The following is a 13,407-nucleotide window of genomic DNA, read 5'->3' as shown; positions in this document are numbered from 1 at the left end:
GCTTATTCATGGCAGCTCAGTGTTCCAGCGAGCAAGGCAGAAGCTGCATGTCAGGACCTAGCTTTGGAAGTCACAGAGTGTCACTTCCAACATAGTGTCAAAGCTGTCACAAACCTGATCAGATTCAAGTGATGGAGACATAGATACCATTTCAAATGAAGCAGTGTCAAGGAATTTGTAGCAGTTTTTTTAAAACTGCCATACTAACAAATCTGAACTTGTAAAATAATTTTATTTTATATTACAAGGTTAAATATAGCTGTAATAATATTTACTGAGTGCTTACTAGGTGCTTGTTAATTCTCACATTCATTCCATGAGGAGTGCTCTATTTTATCTCCATTTCATAGAGGAGAAAAGTGAGGCTCAGAGATAATTAGGAGCTGGTCGCACCCAAATGAACAGGAGAATGGGGATTTGGACTGAGATTGTCTGGCTGTAAACTATATGAGCTTAACCACTGGGTTATATAATTTCTCCTTAGCTAACTACAGTAAAGCTGTTTAATAACTCTTCAGCAAAATTTTAAGGCTACAGGTCTACACCAAATATTAAGAAATGTCTGAGATAAAATTGTTCCTAAACAGATTTGATTGTCTCAGACCCACAGCAACTGAACAAAATGTCTCACCTCTCCATAGACACCTGTGCGTTGGACGAGTATTTTCCTAACAGGATTGGACAGGCTTGAACTTGTAGAGTTGGAACCTTCCCCAAGAAGGATGAGGTGAGTCATGAAGCTGGAGGGTTACTGTATTGTGAATGCTGGGAAATCAGGCTTTCGTCTTTGACTCTTAGTTGGATATCATTCCAAAGTTCAGAGATGTTTTTGCATCCAGAATTGGACTGTTATTGAGACATTTTTCAATACAAAGTTACTTCATCTTTCAGGGCAATTACAAAGTAGATAGCTGAAGCACAGAAATACAAAGCTCCCCTTTTTTTAAACTCCGTTTTCACACACCTGACCAAGTTGCCTAGCAGGTTCATGTCCTACAAAAAAAAAAAAAAATTGCAAAGAGACACGCCTCTGTGATGAATTAAAAACCTGTGTCCTTTAGGTTCCTTATTTCTTACTAGAAAACCTCTGTATGCAGCTAAAATAGTGTAACCCTTGTGGCGCCAGCCTGGGTGTGCTAAGAGCTTAGGGGCAACCCCAGAACCCTGTGGCTGTAGAACCAATGTGGATACTGAAATTTCAACTCTCTCAGGCCTGTTTCCAGAGAATTAGAATAGACAGAAAATGGGACCTAGCCACTCATTTCCATTCACCCCTGGCTACTCTTCCTGCTGCAAATGGCTCTCCTGGCTGTTCTGTCCTCACACACCGACCACTGGAGGCTTCCAGCATTGTTCCTGCCACACGGCTGCCCTCACACCGGTCAGTCAGTGAAGGCCACACAGCCCTGCGGGGCCCACAGCTTCGCAGAGCTACCTTCCTCCTCTCCTACACTGCACAAGTCTGGAGAAGTTTTTTCTGTCTATGGTAAGAAAGCTGTTTCAGCTACTCTGAGCATCCAAAGGTAAGGAGAAAATCCATACTTTACTCTTTTTGCAGTCAGATAATATAGGATGTTTTCCAAAGATTGAGTTTTATGGCCCCCTGAACAATTCAATCAAGGATTTACATTCAAAGCATTTCTTACCAACTTGTAATCCAAACCCACGATGATCCCTTCACCCTCCTGCCCAGCCGTAATGAAGTCTCATTCTTTCCCAGATGCTTCAGAAAGAGCTGCATCAATCTTGTATTTCCATTTATTCATTCATTCATTCAGCAAATATTTATGAAGCACCTGTCATGTGCCAAATACTCTGCTTGGTGTTCAAGATATAATGCCAAATAAGGTAGACATCGCCCCTGTCTTCACAGAGCCTTTATTCTACCACTGAAAAAAGAAACAGAACAAATACTCACACCATTTATCATACATGCATGCATGAGTTCATTCCCTTTGGTATTAGTTGTATTGTCTTTGGTTGGGAGTTATAGACAACTCTGGATAGCTTCATCAAAGAAATTAATGCATGGGAAAGTCATAGAGGCGTCTAAGAGGATACAAGGGGGAGATAAACAAGTGTAAGACTCAGATTAGCTCCACCTCTCTGGCAGAAGTTTATGGACCTTCCTTCTAACGTGCTTCCTTAATATGACTTAGTTATCAATACTCCAAGTATTTCAGTCCAACAGGGAATATCTTTGGTCCATCTTGAGTGTAGTGTCTGCCCCTGGATTAATTGATCAGAGCCAGGGAAGCTAGTCTTCCTGTACAGACATGCTGCTGGGGGCCATCCCAGAGGTTAAGACCCCAGAGAAAAGGTGAGGCAGCCTCTGGAAAATTATTTATACAACAGAAGTAGGAATTTCCCCAAGAGCATTTGACCTAATTTTGGGGAAATTTCACAATGGAAAAGAACTATAATCCCATTACCTAAAGGATGAACAGGAGTTAGCCGAGCCAAAGGGAAAAGTGTGGGCGGGAGAGAGAGGAGGGCATTGTGATAAACAGGAATGGTGTCTGCAGAAACTCAGAAACAAGAAAGAGTGAGACACAGCAGAGGACCCACGAGAAGTCTGGATTATGGCCAACAGTGTATCTTAATTCTGGTGGACTGGAGGTCTTATCTCCAGCCCTATGTCCCTTTTATTGGCCCTCCTAGGAAGCCACTGAGACTCCTGGTGGCCAGGAAGGGCCCTGCCAAGTTCCTGGGCAGGGCATCCAGAGCAGGCTCCTCTTTACTATTAGTAATAGAGCTAGTTGAGACCTCTGGTTTTTGGTTGTTTTTGCCTTCCAGAAATACAAATCTTCCTTGCAGAAATATATTGACTTTTCTTTTTTAAATAAAGGTTGATTAAAATTCATTTCACCTACTTTCTCTAGATTTATAAATATGTCACCTGATCTTTGTATCTACAAAACAGACCTATATAAATTCCAGCAGAATTTTGAGTAGTTTTTAAAACAGCTCTTGAATTTTAAGAGTCTATAAAATTACTTTTCTAAGGCCAGAAATTGAGCTATTTTGTTTGGAGAAACAATAACTATTAGGAGTTACATAGGATGATCTGACCCAGATTTATTAACACTTTAAGGAATAATTCCAAATACCTATTGTGATAACCATGATGATCTGAGCTGAGCAAATGTAGAGGTCTGTGGTGGATTAAAAATAACCACAAATTCCTTGTCGTTCCTGATGGAGTCTGTTTCCCCTCTCCTTGAGCCTGGATTGATCCTGGGACTTGCTTTAACCAGGAGTACAATCACGAGGAAATGACAGTATGCTAGTTGCAGGTCTAAGCCTTCAAAAGGGAGGCGGGTCCAGCCGGCATGGCTCAGTGGTTGAGCACTGACCTAGGATCCAGGGGATCGGGGTTCGATTCCCAATCAGGGCACATGCCTGGGTTGCGGGCTTGATCCCCAGTCGGGGGCGTGCAGGAGGCAGCAGATCAATGACTCTCATCATTGATGTTTCTCTCTCTCTCTTCCTCTCCCTTCTTCTCTGTCTAAAAAAAAATCAATAAAAACATATTTTAAAAAAATATATTTTTTAAAAAGGCAGGCAGTTTCTGTTTTTGTGCTCTTGGAAGCCAGCTGCCATGCCGTGAAGAAGCTCTGGGACGACTGAATGATGAGAGGGAACACAGAAAGGTCCGGAGGTTGAGGTCCCATCTTGCGCATTTCAGTGCCAGCCATGCTCCCAACTGAGCGCAGCTGCTGAGTGATCTCAATTTATACCTTGTGAGCAGAAGAATGGCCCAGCTGAGCCCAGTCAGCCCACAGAATTGTAAGACGTAATACATTTTTATTGTTTTAAGTCATTAAGCTTTGGGTGGTTTTCTACATAGCCACTGAAGAGGTTCCATGTGAATTCCTTTTCCATTTCTTTAGGAGGCAGTAGATTTAATCTTATTGTTGGTGGGAGTTTTTGTTGTTTGTTTTTTAGCATTTTTGTCCTGCTAATACTTTCTAATTGTTTTACTCACAATTATACCAAACCCATATAGCAAAAAACAAATTTCTTCCTCTCACCCTTTTCCTTGAGTCACTCAGTTCCACTCCCAGAGCAACCATTTTTGGCAGTTCCTTAGGTATTTAAATATAGGCACAAAAGGAAATACTATCTTTTTCCCCATTTCTTTTCTTTATATACATGGTTTTACACCTTCTTCTCATTGCTTATTCATATATGTTGGAGGTAGTTCCTTAATACACATAAAGCTGCTTCATTCTTTCTGATGACTATATAATATTCTACTGAATGGTATACCAGATTTAACTAGTTCTCTATTCATGGGTGTTTGCCTCTAATCACTTATTACAAATAAAGATGCAATAAGTATTCTGTATTTATAGCATTTGTATATGTGCAAGTACATGAATATATTCCTAGAAATCAAATTGTTGGGTCAAAGGTTAGACATACTGTAATTCTAATAACTGTTACCAAGGTATTCTCCATGTAAGTTGCATCTGATTATACTCTCACCAACAAAAGGTGAGACCAAATTCTTTTATTATGTTATAATTTTACAGTTGATTCTCTAAGATTTCCAATCACCATAATTTTACCTCTTTCTCTTTGCTATTTTAAATTTCATTTCTTTCTCTTGTCTAATTGTGTTGGCAAGTGCTTTTAGAATAATGTTAAATAATACTAGTAATAATTGCCCTATTCTTTTTGTTAAATTTTATTTTTGTTTAAAATATTACAGGTGTCCCTTTTTCTCCCCAATGACCCATTCCACCCCATCCCATCCCCGTTCCCAGTCCCTCTCCCCACAGTCCCTCTGTGTCCTTGGGTTGTGCATATATGCATATAAATTCTTTGGTTACTCTCTCCCCCTCCACCCACCTGCCTCCTCCATCCCTCTGACATTCGTCAGTCTGATCTATGCTTCCATGTCATTGAATATGTTCCGTTCATCAGTTTATTAAGTTCTTTAGATTCCACATATAAGTGAGATCATGTGATGTTTGTCATTTTCTGCCTGGCTTATTTCACTGAGCATAATTTTCTCCAGGTCCATCCATACTGTCCCAAAGTGTATGAGATCCTTCTTCTTTAGAGCTTCATAGTATTCCATGGTGTCTATGCCCCACAGCTTTTTTATCCACTCATCTACTGATGTAATTGCCCTATTCTTGACCTAATTAAAATACTTCTGGTTTCCCAGTAAGGAATAAAGTTGACATTTAAGATGAGAGACATTTATTTTATCATGTTAAAGAAACAATATCTATTCCCAATACTGAGAGTTATTAGAAAGGATGTTAAATTTTATCACATTTCAACATCTGTAGAGTAATTATATGAGTTTTGTCTCCTTCAATCTATGAATATGGTGAGTTATATTAATAAGTATCCTAATATTGAGCTATCCTTCCATTCTTAGAAATAAGTCTCATATACTTGATCATGATTTGCTAGACTTTTGATATTTTGATGCTTCCTATGTGTTAAAAATTTTTTTAGGGAATTGCATTTTTTTTTTAGAAATGAAACCCATATGCTGTTTCAAAGTCAAGTTGACAAAGAAAGTATTACATCAGACGCAAGAGTAATAACAATGTGATGGATAAACCACCAAATGAGAAATTCTAGAAAATAGAGAAAATGCTGAGGACCAAATTTTGGAGCATAACTGTGTTTAACTATGTTTGGAGTAGACAAAGAAATGTAAGTAAATGAAACAGAAACTGCAAAGAGATGAAAGTCAGACTTTAATGTCATAAAAGCCAGCAAAGACAGGATGCCATGAAAAATGGAAATGAAAAGACTTAAACCTCTTGGTGGGTAAAGAGAAATATCCCAGTAAAGAGAGAAAGGCTGAGGCACACAGTGGGTTGAGAGTGTCAGGGGAGATTTTTGTAATGGACAGAGTGAAGTTCTCAAGGAGTTGGTATGGGAGGGGTCTCTAGCAGTAGAAATTGGGAGGATGTCTTCTCTTCTCATGAAAGAGGGACTGGGGGAGAAAATCCAGGAAACCCTGAGGTGGCAGGTAGAAAAACTGAAGAAGCTCATGTCAGGCAATTGGATCCCAGTCAAGTTTAGGTAAGAACCTATGCAGAAGGGGGAAGCCAATGCTTGCTTGCAATAACGACATGTTTGGAAAACAATCAGTAATAAAAATAAATAAATAGGCAGACTAAGTAGAAAAAAAAAATCTTAAATTATAAGTGGTAAATTCACTGCATTTGTTTCAGCAATTGGAAGAAAAAAAACAACCAATTTTCTATAGAAAACACTTAATAGAGAAAGTATAAGTTGGCTGATTTGACCTCCAGGACCAAATGCCTAACCTGTACATTACACATCCAAGTGAATTGCCTTTTCATTCCTTCCTTAGTGGAACTAATATTCCATCACACAGTGTCTATAACCAAGGGAGAAGGGACACAGCCTGAAACAAGAGAGATGTCTCTTCTTCAGACCTAGAGGTCCCCTTCACTTGACGGTGGGCAGCCTCTGGGCAAGCAAGCAAGTACAAGTCCCAGGTTTGAAAGAAGTGGCCACATGGGAGCTCTTCGCCTTTTGATGACCCTGGAAAGTCAATTTCATGTTCTCTCAAACAGGAGGAGGGAGCTGAACATGGAAATCATTAAATGTTCTCAAGTGTCCTGACTGACTGCAACCCTAAGGAGGAATCACTCTGACTTTTATTCATTTAAATGTCCAGTTTTAACAATGATATCACCAGAAGCTATTAAGCTTAATATGAGATGAGATCATTTATAGGGCTTATTACCATATGACACTGGACATATATTCTATTCCTGTAGCTCATTAGCTGGTGACTTTGGACAAGTTTATTTCACGATGTTGAGCCTCCGTTTTCTCATCTGTGAAATGGCTGTTATAAAAATAGCTTCCCTGATTATCTCACTGGGCAGCTGTATAAGGATCAAATGAGATAATGAACATGTATAATACTTTGAAAACTCTCCGAACATAAGGTGTATTGCATGAGTCACTTGTGAAAAATATTGTTGCTTCCTATAAAAACTCATCCCAGCCCTGGGCAAACCGGTGGGAGAATGTCCCTCTTTCTTTTCCAAAGCAAAATGAAGCAAGGATTTCCCTTCTTCTATATTTTTGGGAGGTGACTTGTAGAACTCCGAATGGGATGGACTGATGATTTGCCGAGCTGAGCTTCTGAAACCCTCTTTTGCAGTCACTGCTAGAATACCAGAAGTCATCCAGCCAGACTATAAGCACAGTTTGGGCGCCAGGATCACCGGCTAAATGGGAAATTTCTGCCTGGAATAAGGTTAGGAGGATAATCACTGACAGGGAAAACAACTTCGACTGACATGAGAAGCAGAGAAACAAACAGCTATTAAAAGCTTGATGGGTGCAGAATGTTCTGGTTTGAAGATATGAACTCAGGAACCAGATTGAGTGGATTTGACTCCCAGCTCTGCCCCTTACCAGCTGTGGGAACTTAGGCAAGTTGTCTAACCTCTTCAGTTTCCTTCCCTAAACGGTGAGTAATGTAATGGCACCTCCTCCATAGGGTCATTATGAGGTTTCAATGAGTCGATATTTATAAAGCACTTGGAACAGTGCCTGGCACATGCAAATGCTGCACAAATCACCTGGAAGGTGGTATTTAGTATGCCAGGCTTCGGCATTAGACCTCTATGTCTGTTTGCTAATTAGGGAAGACGCATCCCACTGATTCCACACTGCAGGGTTTAAAGAGCCTATGAATTAACAGACCTAAATGTAAATATTTTCAGAGCCATTCCCCACGTTTAGTGTGAAATGAACACACGCATTACAGATACTTTAGGCAACATCAAACCAGCTTGCAGATCTGGGATCTCAGATCCGGCGGCAGATTGGGCAGTGCATGTAACCTCTTGACGCCTCAGCTGCTCTCTCTGTAGTAAAGCTACAAAAACGATGGCTTCCCAAGGGTGTCATGAAGATGAGAATGAGATAACTTTTGTAAAACTTTCAGTGCTTACCGGGAGAGACGCCACTTAAACGCAGACTGACATTATTAACCTCATCTCATATCCTAATGGGGGCTGGTTTAAATGCCATTATCTTATTAAATGACTAAAGCCAATCTTAGAAATAATGGTGGGGGTTTGGATAGTTAGGAACACAGCACCAGACAGCTCCCTGTGAGAAAGCTGTTGAGAAGGCGCCACCAGACTTAGCTGTGTGCGAGCTCACTAGAGTGGTTTTTTGGAGGGGTTTAAGCTTTTTGTGGAGCCAATGATGTTACTCTTCTCCTGCCTGTTCCATATAAGATTGACAGTAGGTGACTAACGCTCAGTAAGTAAATTAATAAACTCAGAGATACAGAGAATATTCCTGTGAAATTCTACTATTCCTGGGGGAAGAGTATTCCAAATGGTGAAGACATTTAAAGTGATAAGCAAGGTGATTTCAGGCAATACATAGATGAATAATACACATATATACAGAGTTCCCCCAAAATGCCTACACACTTTGAATAATTATTAAGGCAGTGTTTATTAAAATACATTTCATTTTTCAGAATTGAGCTATCAGCTGGTAAAGTGTGTATACATTTTTTGGGACACCCCGTATATACACATACACATATATATACACATATATACATATATATGTGTGTGTATGTAAAAGTTGAATATTAGAAAATGAAACCTGTGCATTCATGGATATTATTGCTTAAGACAAAGATCAAGTTGGTAGTTGAAAGATATAATTGGCAGTAAGGGAAAAAATGTTATTTGACTTAAAGAAAAAGATTATGTAATTAATATTAATAGAAAATAATAATGCAGTTTTTATGGCAAAATCATGACTAAAGTTAAGAAAACCCATCTTAGAAGAAAGATAAGCCTTAGCTGGTTCGCTCAGTGGTTAGAGCCCGCAGACTGAAGGGTCCCTGGTTCGATTCGGGCCAAGGGCACGTGCCTTGGCTGCAGGCTCGATCCCCGGCTCTGGTCAGAGCATGTGCGGGAAGCAGCCAACCCAAGTGTCTCTCTCACATCGATGTTTCTCTCTCTCTCCCTTCCATTCTCTCTGAAAAAAGCACTGGAAAAAATATCCTCGGGTGAGTATTAATAATAATAATAATAATAATAAAAAGAAAAAAGATAAGAGAGACTTTGTTCCTCGGTTCCAAATTTAGGTTCCAGGGAAGAATTTAGAAAACAGTGATTTCTTATATCTGAGTTCATTGCCACTGTTTGTAAAGCGTTTTTACAAACTTTAGCTTATTTTCAAGTCACGCATAATTATTTCTGTTTAATAGACGAGGAAACAGACTAAGTGTTCTTGAAAAGTTGTGCAACAGCAAGCTGACAAGTGAATAAAAATTTTCATATGTTGTAATACTGTTTAGGGAAAAGAACCATATGCACAGTGGCTTTTGCACAGTGGAGGGCTGTTTTCTAAAACTAGGGGTCAGCCGTTTCACTCCTTGGAAACCTGCAATGCTAACGGTGGTCCTGTTTCTCCAGGGTCTTTTATTTACCAGGTGCTGAGCGCTGTGCGGGAGCTGAGGCCTCAAAGGGGATCACCAGGTCTCATATCTCAGGGAATTAAATCTGGACCTAGGTAACACACTACTAGCCCAATTAGGCCTTCCGTCATGTTTTGCTTGAATTAGTAGGGTGTTAAAGACTTTTTTAAAGTATATTGTTAGTGTTTAAAGATCTGGAGATTTCATACAACAATCTGATTCCTGGCTTTGCCTAAAACCGTGTGAAGATCAGGCAGGTTCTTGGGTTCCTGCATAGTTGATCTTTGGTGGGGGCTGTGTCTTCTCCAGGCTGACACTGTCCTATGCTGGACTCACATCTCTTTCACTTTGGCTCTTTACAAACTTTCATAGGAAGCGTTCCTGCCTCTCTCAGTTAATTACTTTACTTGCTCTTTCATTCACCGTCTTTCACCTGCAGAGCCCAAGTGCAGAGAATGATGCAGACAGGTCAGCAGCCCTTACAAGTCAGCTCTCACTAGGGAGTGAGATATGAGCACTCAAGCATTAGCCTGACGTGTAAAAAGCACAAGTTGGGAGAAATCAATCATATTTTCATAGAACCTAAGGTTAAATATTAAATTATTATATCATGTTGCCTGCAAACTATTTTTACTGCTTTGGCTGTTTACAAAATTTTTTCACATAATTTGCCATTTACGCTACAACCTTGAGACATAAAGTAGGCTGGAATTATTATCCATATTTTATTAATTAGGAAATTGAGTGTCTAAAGTTGAAAGAAGTTTCCTAGAAACAGCCTGAGACAGTGTGTTTGGGTGCAGGCTACTGCTTTTCAGGGAAATCCTGGGAGGGAAGGAGTGAAACAGGACAGGGAAGGTGAGGGATGTGGTCTCTGAGGAAGTCCACCCTGGCCTGGACCATGGGGAGGGCACAGAATTGCTCCTGCTTGGGGTCAGGGTGCTACCCCTTATCAGTCAGTCATTGGGTGTGGCCTACCCCCACTGACTTCCTGGCTGAGGTGGCTCTTCACTTAGCCTAGTGTTGGCTGCTGAGGGCTCACTGGGCCCACTGGGACATCTGTGAGCCCTCAGCAGCCAACACTCGGAGCAGCTGAGGGAACTTCCCCAGCCCAGTAAACAGATCTGGGAGGGACACCAACCTCAGCAGCATCTTCCAAAATACAGAACACACAGTTATTCACAGTAAGATTCAACTGATAGTCCTCTTTACTCAACCAGGGTGCACACACACACACACACACACACACACACACACCATACACAGTGTGTTTCAGAAGGTAGCAATTTTAGAAAAGACACCAGATTTCCTTCCAAAGCCAGAAAGTTCTCAGTCTACATTTTGAGACATTGAGAGGAAATGGTCCCACCTTTATAAAATAAAATCCAGTTTCGTAACTTATTCAGTGAAAACTATAGAAAGAATTGAAAATTAAAGCCTAAGATTTAATAAATTGATTGATAAAGACATACATGTAGATATACATATATTGAATATATATGCTTTGGATATGTAGTATATGTATGGATATAAATATAGATATAAGATGTGATTGTTAATGTTTGTCTGGGAAAAACATCTTGCTACAGAAAACGGAAAAGCTTTGTGTTCAAAGGGTTTAGAAAACAAATTCTCCTTCAACAGAGCCCAGCCCCTTGGGATTTGTCATAAGAAGGAAGAAAGAATTTTCAAGAAATATCAGGTTGTCCTCTGGCATATTCCTACTTTGTTCTGAAACAATTTGAGCTCAGAAGCACATTTCATCAAGTATAGGTTATAGGTTTTGTTAAATGTAAGTAGAAGAGAAAAAATGAGATGGAGGATTATATTTTAACCTTAAAAATTTAGACAGAAACTCTCCTTATTAAAAGTTGCTAATTATGTGTTCATCCTTCATAATGGTACATTGTCAATATCAGCAATTGTGGCCTCTCAGGGAGAAAACAAATGGGCAAAAGTTCAAGGTAAAATATAGTTTCTTTTATTTTATTTCTTCCCTGGTTTCTTTCCATAACACCTTCAAGATACCATCCCCAAACTATTATCATAACTGAATATTTTACGTAATGGAAAGCACAGGCACCTCAGATCTCCTTTTGCATGACAAATGCTTAATTAGAAAAAATAATAGGATGGAAATGAAATTAGTATTTACTATGACTAGAACAGAGAATTGTCCTGGAGAAGGAAATTCAGTTATAATTCACCAAAGGCAGAAAAGAAAAAGAAAAAAGCAAGCAAGCAAGAAAAGAATCTTACATGATGAATATTGGAAAGGAATCAGAGACAAAAGCATATGGCTCGTGCCTATAATTGGGATGGAATTTCTCTCCCCCTCCCTCCCCCACCACATACACACCACAAAGCCCAACACAATACTAAAAAAATGTGATATTAAAGTTCTTAAATTGAAGAAGTCCTTTTTAATTGCTTTAAAAAAAAAGTCTGGCCAGCAAAATGTTGCATTTTCATCAGATTAGATAAAGTGTATACCAAATTAGTGTATCGTCCAATTCTGCACTGCATTAGCAACCTAATTATAACTGTGAAATAATTCAGTGTGGAACCACTTGCTAAAATATGGTAATTGCTGTGGTATGGATTTTGAAGTAGTTGTATTTTCCTGTGTCTTTTTGAGTTGTTGGTGGTGATTTGTTGCCTTCGGCTGATGAGTCAGAGGCCATAAGGCTGTTCCTTACCACAGCATTTGAGAACTACACTGGTTCCCCTCTGTACTTATTTGCAGATTTTCATGTCTTTAACAGGAATACCTCTTGTCACAGAAAAGCAGATAGTTTCACACAAGTTGGGTCCTTGTGTCCTTTTTTCCATCGGAGTCTTGCTCTTCCAAAGTTATCTAAAACTGTGCATGGGATGTACAAGGTTTGTAAAAATTCTTTATTGGGAATATATACAAAAAGTAAGCCTTGAGTTATTTTTTAAAATCCTGGGCTATAGAATAATATGTGCACTTCATTTCATAGCTGACCTCATTGAGTTTACTCCACAGTTGTTTGTTCTGATTTTGTGTTTTCTTGTCTTAAAAAAAAAAAAAAATTAAGACTTTTTTAAGAGAAGTTTCAGGTTAACCATAAAATTGAGAGGGAAATATAGAGATTTCCCATATACCTCCTGCTCCCACGCATGCATAGTCTCCCCCATGACTCTGCAGAATGGTACATTTTTTTAACAAGGATGAAGCTACATTGGACCCAAAGTCCATAGTTTACATTACAGTTTACTCTATGGGTTGGACAAATATACAATGACTTATATCTATCATTATAATATCAGAATATTTTTACTGCCCTAAAAATTCCCTGTGCTCTGCCTAGTTATCTGCCCACCCTCCCTAGCAACCACTGAACCACTGATATTTTTACTGTCTCCATAGTTTTGCCTTTTCCAAAATGTCATACAGTTGAAATCGTACAGTATGTAGCTTTATCAGATTGGCTTCTTTTACTTAGTAATATGCCTTTAAAATTCCTCTATGTATTTTCATGGCTTGATAGCTCATTTCTTTTTAGCACTAAATAATATTTCATTGCCTGGATGTGATACTGTTGTAATTAGCTAAGTATTAAAAAAAGGAAAGGAGAAAAAGGAAAGCCAGACATTATAAGCATGGCCACCTGGGCAGCTTCACCAGGAAGCTGCAACTTTACACTCCCCAGGGAACCATAAGTCCATTCCCTACAGATCACTGGGGGAAGGGGGTCCAACAAAGGGGAGATGGTTGCATGTGCAGTAAAGTCAGGATGATGTAGGGAAGATGCTTGCTGCCAGTCAAGCCTGGAAACATCTTTCATTGGCTAGATAGAGGGGGCAGAACCACTGTGAGCCCCGAAAATTTGGGAATACATAATCCCAAAACAAAGGAATTCTCTCTCTTGACTCTTGGCTCTTCGAGCTCTTGGCTCTTGGCTCTTTTG

The sequence above is a fragment of the Miniopterus schreibersii genome (assembly GCF_964146895.1).
Source record: "Miniopterus schreibersii genome assembly, chromosome: 9".
NCBI classification, from domain to species: domain Eukaryota; kingdom Metazoa; phylum Chordata; class Mammalia; order Chiroptera; family Miniopteridae; genus Miniopterus; species Miniopterus schreibersii.
This window is presented reverse-complemented; position numbering follows the sequence as displayed.